The 5,780-nt window shown below is 36.6% G+C and overlaps 1 non-coding gene across 1 annotated transcript; it reads right to left on the reverse strand.

The window, feature by feature from the left end:
* Positions 1–4,731: 4,731 nt before the first annotated feature.
* On the reverse strand, positions 4,732–4,833 carry LOC130455738 (U6 spliceosomal RNA). Its single transcript, XR_008913832.1, has one exon. It is a non-coding gene; the product is annotated as a U6 spliceosomal RNA (small nuclear RNA).
* Between the last annotated feature and the right edge of the window lie 947 nt (positions 4,834–5,780).

Here is a 5,780-nt window from a genome sequence, read left to right on the forward strand (position 1 = left end):
TCCAGTGGGTTTCCAGTGAAATTCCCTCTAAAAGGTTATTAAAAGTCTCTGCCAGGGATCTGGAAAGTTTACAAGGGCTCTACTTTTTAAAAAGAATAAGTAACTTATTGTGAACAATATTAAGCAATCGATATGGTCAATTAAACTTGTTTTGTAACTGTTTACGTTTAAACAAATGAATTTTAATGCAAGAAAATGTCAACAGCTTTCCAGTCACTCCAAGTCTCCATCAGAATGCTTTTTGGTATTCATTCCTATTGATTTTTCAATGCACTTTCTGGTTCTGAGGATTAGGGAGACCTCTTGGGAGGGAGGTGGTGGAAAGAAAACACTGCTAATGCCTAAAATGAACAAGGAATCATGGGATGGGGTCAGGAATGGTACATAAGTGCTGCAAACAGACCATAGAGTTCTGGGTGTACCAATCTATGCACATATAGTAGAGCCCAAACAATATCCCTGTTTATGACCCACCATTGTCCTTGAGACTTAACTTTGTCAGTAACATGATACTTCCCCCCTGCTTTCTCTCTGGACAGATCTCTCCTTTAGGACCTATCCTTCACCACACTATTTCCTTTGCTTAAATGACAGTAAGCTTCTCCATGAACCATTTCCTCAACTTCATGGAGTCATAGCAACAATAGACATAACTACATCCCAAAAAAGGGAACGTGACCTGGAACCATCATGAGATATAATCATTTGGATAAATATTTGATCCCCAGATCAACTATGGAATTTGCATCTAAAAATTATCCCTGGTGGCCTGATGGGAGAGTAGCCTATCAGGAAGCGGATGGAGAGAGAATTCAAATATGCTTGACTCCAAGGAGCAGACATCTACCTGAAGATGGAAAAATCTTTTGTTATGTGGGCCATGGGAACAAAAGAACATGGCCTGATTCAGCAAGAAATGGAAGTCTAGAGTGTAACTGCTATCTTCCTGTCTCCAGTTCTTTTCTTTAACTTGATTTTTTCAATTACATGAAGAAAAAGTTTTTGACAATTGTTTTTTTGACATTGTAAAATTCATATTTTCTCCCTCCTACCCTCCTCCTAACCAAGTGGTGAATAGTCTGATATAGGTTATACCCACCCTGTCATGTAATTCATATTTCCATATTGTTCAAGTCATTATTGAAGACACATATCACACATACAATAGAGATTTCACGAAAGATATATAATGGAAGGTGGAATGTTTTGATTTGTACTCATTTTCTAATAGTTACTTCTTTGACTATGGATAGCATTTTCTTCCTGAACCTCTTGTGGTTATTTGGAGACTTGCTGATAATGGTTCAGTCCTTCACAATTGATTATTGTATAATATTTCTGTTACTATATACATTTTTTCCCTAGTTCTGCTCACTTCACTTTGCATCAGTTACTATGAGTCTTCCAGGTTTTTCTGAACTTATCCTGGTCATTATTTCTTATGGTACAATAGTATTCCATTGCAACAATATACTACATCTTGTTCATTCAATCCTCAAGTAAGGGACAATATCTCAGTTTCCAATTCTTTGCTACAAAAAAAGAGCTTTTAAAAATATTTTGGTTTCGGTACCTCCTTTCCCCTTATCTCTGATATTTTGGGGATATAGACCCAGCTGTGGCATTGCTGGGTCAAAGAGTATACGTAGCTTTGTGGCCCTTTGAACTTGGTTCCATATTGCTCTCCAGAATTGTTGTGTCAGTTCACAGTTCCACCAACAGTGTAGTGTCCCAATGTTCCCACATCCTCTCCAACATTGATCATTTTCCTTTTTGGTCATGTTAGCCTCTTCAGTAGGTGTATGGTGGTATCTCTGAGCTGTTTCAATTTGTATTTCTCTAATCAATAGTGATTTAGAGCATTTTTCAGATGACTATGGATCATTTTAATTTCTTCCTCTGAGAACTGCCTGTTCATATCCTTTGACCATTGCTGAATTGGGGAATATTTTGTATTCTTATAAATTTGACTCAGTTCTCTAAGTATTTGAAAAATGAGGCTTTTATCAGAGATACTTGCTATAAATTTTCCCTCCAAATTTGTTGTTTCCCTTCTAATCTTGACTGCATTGGCTTTATTTGTGCAAAACTTTTAAAATTTAATGTAATCAAAATTATCTATTTCATTTTTCATAATGTTACTATGCCTTGTTTAGTCATAAATTTTCCCCTCATTCATAAGTCTGACAAGTAAATTTTGTCATGTTCCTCTAATTTGTTCATGGTGTCACTTTATCTCTATCTCAAGTATCCATTTTGAATTTATTTTGGTGTATGGTGTAAAAAGTTGGTCCATGCTTAGTCTCTGCCATACTGCTTTTTAGTTTTTCCAGCAGTTTTTGTCAAATAGTGAGTTCTTTCCCCCAAAGTGTGAATCTTGGGGTTTATCAAACACTAAATTTCTGTGGATGTTAAATGCCATGTGTTGATTACCTAATCTATTCCACTGATCCACCATTCTATTTCTTAGCCAGTACCAGATTGTTTTGATGGTTACCACTTTATAGTATAGTGTGATATCTGGTACAGCCAATTCTCCTTCCTTCATATATTTTTTCATTATTTCCCTTTTGTTCTTCTGGATGAACTTTGTTGTTTTTTCTAGGTCTATGAAATAATTTTGGGGTAGTTTGAGTGGTATGCCTGCTTCTAATTCATAGAGTCACATTCCTGATTCTTCCTTTTCCAGGGCTCACCTTTCGTAATCATGGGTCCCAACATCTTTTCCATATATCTTTGTACAGATCTCAGAGTCTGCCCACTCAACCTTGGAACTCACCACCTAAGCCCACCCCCAGACATGCACCATCCTGGGATTTTGCTATCTGAAAAGTTTTGAGATCTAAGGAAGGAAGTCAAGGCCTTGGAGAAGCTGCAGAAGTTGAGGAAAGATTGCAAAGGGGTAAAGATTTCTGGAGATAGTAGAAAATGAGCAGAAACTGATGGAGGTAAAGAGATTTCACTGGATCATCAGGTGAGATAAGTGCAATAGCACAAAAGAGTGTGGGTCTTAAAGAAGGGGCTAAGTAGGTAGAAACTGAGGATCTCAAATAATCCATGACCAGTCATGGAATTGAATAACTCAAGCACAATTAAAGTTGGGTTTTTTTTTTTACTTCCACAGTTTCTTCTCATGCTTATCACCCCTAATAGGGTCCATGATGACTTCTGAAATTCATAGACAGGTGAACTATCAACATTTTTCTGGGGAAAGAGAGAGAGAAACTATGGTAGATGCCTAGCTAATGCATTTCAAACTCCAGAGAGCAAGGCTTAGAAGGGAAATAAGATTTGGAAGAAATTCTTTATGATTTCAGTTGGGTGACCCTGTGAAAGTCACTTAACCCTTATTGCCTAACCCTTACTATTTTTCTGCCTTGGAACCAATACACAGTATTGATTCTAAGATGGAAGGTAAAAAAATGATTTCAGATGGAATGGAGATTCCATCTGGATGAGTTAAATTAATGTCCAATACTTCAAGTATTATTTTTATAAAGTTTATTATCTGACAAAATAGAACCATGTGACTAAGTTTTCTACCTGCTCAAAAATCCCCACTCCACCAAAGCTTCAATAGGAAGGAAAGAGAGAACGAGAGAGCTACACCCAATTTATATCCTGTCTATGTCAGCACATAATGACAGGAAGTGAGTAGGGTGCTGAGAATCATAGTTTTGCTGGGGATTAAAGTTTTTAGGATAACAGATTCAAATTACACAATCCCCCTGGGACACTTTGGGAGACTAGTCTCCCTAATGTATCATGTAAACATAATCAACTTATAAATTACAATAATTTGGGAATAAAAGGGAAAGAGAGCAAAACCAATGATTATTAGGCACATTGACAAAAAGCCAATTGGGGGCAATCCCCTTTTGGCATAAGAGTATACATACAAAATAAATGTGTTACAACCCTCCACAGTTTAATCAATTATACTCCATGGTTCATTCTGGGTCTTCTGATGTGATGGAGGTTTCTTCAGGTATCTTCATGGTGCCTTCTTCAAACAATTCATCTTCTAGATTCAAAGAGTTATCAAGTTCTTTTTCCTGAAATGTTTCTTTCTTAAAAGATTTTTTTAGTTTTATGAGAATTCTACAATCCCTATGACAATTATGCATGATTGCCCAAGCCTCCACCCCATTCTTGCAGATGCATCTTTCTGTGCCAGGAAAAACTGATATTCTCTTCCATTAGAATGTGACCTCTTTGAGGCCAGGGATTTCAGTATGTTTCCCTCCCTTTTCATTTGTATTCCCAATGATTAGCACAGTGCCTGGCAATATGATGACAATCAATAATAGTTGATTGACTGATTTCTCTAGCAACAATCTCTTTTACCATTCCACATTTCCTAATGTTCCCATTTTTTACGTGTCCTAGGGATTCATTGACACCATTATCTACCCTCTATCTGTCTTTATCTCTCCAGATTCAAGCATCCCAGATATGAAGTGCTTCCTTCAAATCAACAAACTGAGCTTGGACTGGTGAAGTAGAAGCAACAGGAACTATTGTAGCCATGTGATCTTGGATCTTTCCATTGTTTGGAAGGGAAATCATTGATAGGGTCAAAAGTGTACCTTAGACTTTAGGAGAATAGATTTTTTTTTCCTTAAAGTTCAGTTAAAAAAGGATAGGTAGAATGCCATTATTAAGACTAAAAGGAAAGCTAATATAGTGTCTTCAAATGACATTTTGATGACTGCAAGCATAATTAATTCTTTTTTCATTGAACACTTCATGAATTTGTGTGTCATCCTTGCACAGAGGTCATGCTAATTTTCTCTGTACTGTTCCAATTTTAGTACATTCTGTCAAGTGAGTACCATAATAAATTCTAATGAGAAAAGAATGGGAACTATGTCTAACAAGATAAGTATGGCTGTATAAGAAGCTTTCTAATATGTTCTAATTTTAAAATTACAACTGAAAAGAAAAAACCTTTAGGTAGATAATTGGCGAAAAACACAAAATAATGGCATAATCCTTGAAGAGTGGGGTTTGGAAAACTAAATCTCTAAATTCATTTGCTTAGAGTCTTGCTAATCTGATTTTTTAAAAATTACTTTAAACCACAAAAGGAAAGAAAAAAGAGAAAACTGCTTAAATATGTTTTCTGAACTAGATGTCCTAGAGAGTAGCCATAGTGCAAGAAGGCTAGTAGTAGTAATGCCTGGAAATTCACAAGATACAAAATCTAAGAAAAGAGCCATCCAATAAAGCTATGATCTTATAGTCTATACAAAAATACATACATACATATATATATAAACCAAGCAAGAAAACTGGAGATTATACTAAGGAGGAACATTTGACCTTGTGGATATCACAGAGGTTTGATAGAATGGGAAATGTGATTGCACTATGGCTCTGGAAGGGGATACCTCATTAAAAAGGGAGAATAAAGTAAAAGTCAAGGGAGAAGCAGGATAGAATTGCATATCAAGAAGATAAATTCATGGGAAGGACTCTAGGAGCCATAGGGGTGTTATGGCAAACATTAGAATCCACTCTCACCCCTACCCCAGAACAGATGAGTAGTGAGCAGCAAATCAGGATTGTAACCAGGTCTCTTTGTACTTCTGAAGCTTTTCCTCAGCTGTGCTTGGACACCAAAAGTTCTTAGGGCATTTTAGAGAGGGGGATATCAAGTGATGAGAAGTCTAAAATGAAGCCATGCCAAGGATAGGGAAACACTAAAAACTTATGCAGGACCTTCGCCATCACATCAGGATGACATACTTTTCAAGGTGTCCTCTTTACTCCATAGT

This window comes from Monodelphis domestica, chromosome 7, assembly GCF_027887165.1.
Source record: "Monodelphis domestica isolate mMonDom1 chromosome 7, mMonDom1.pri, whole genome shotgun sequence".
Lineage (NCBI taxonomy): Eukaryota > Metazoa > Chordata > Mammalia > Didelphimorphia > Didelphidae > Monodelphis > Monodelphis domestica.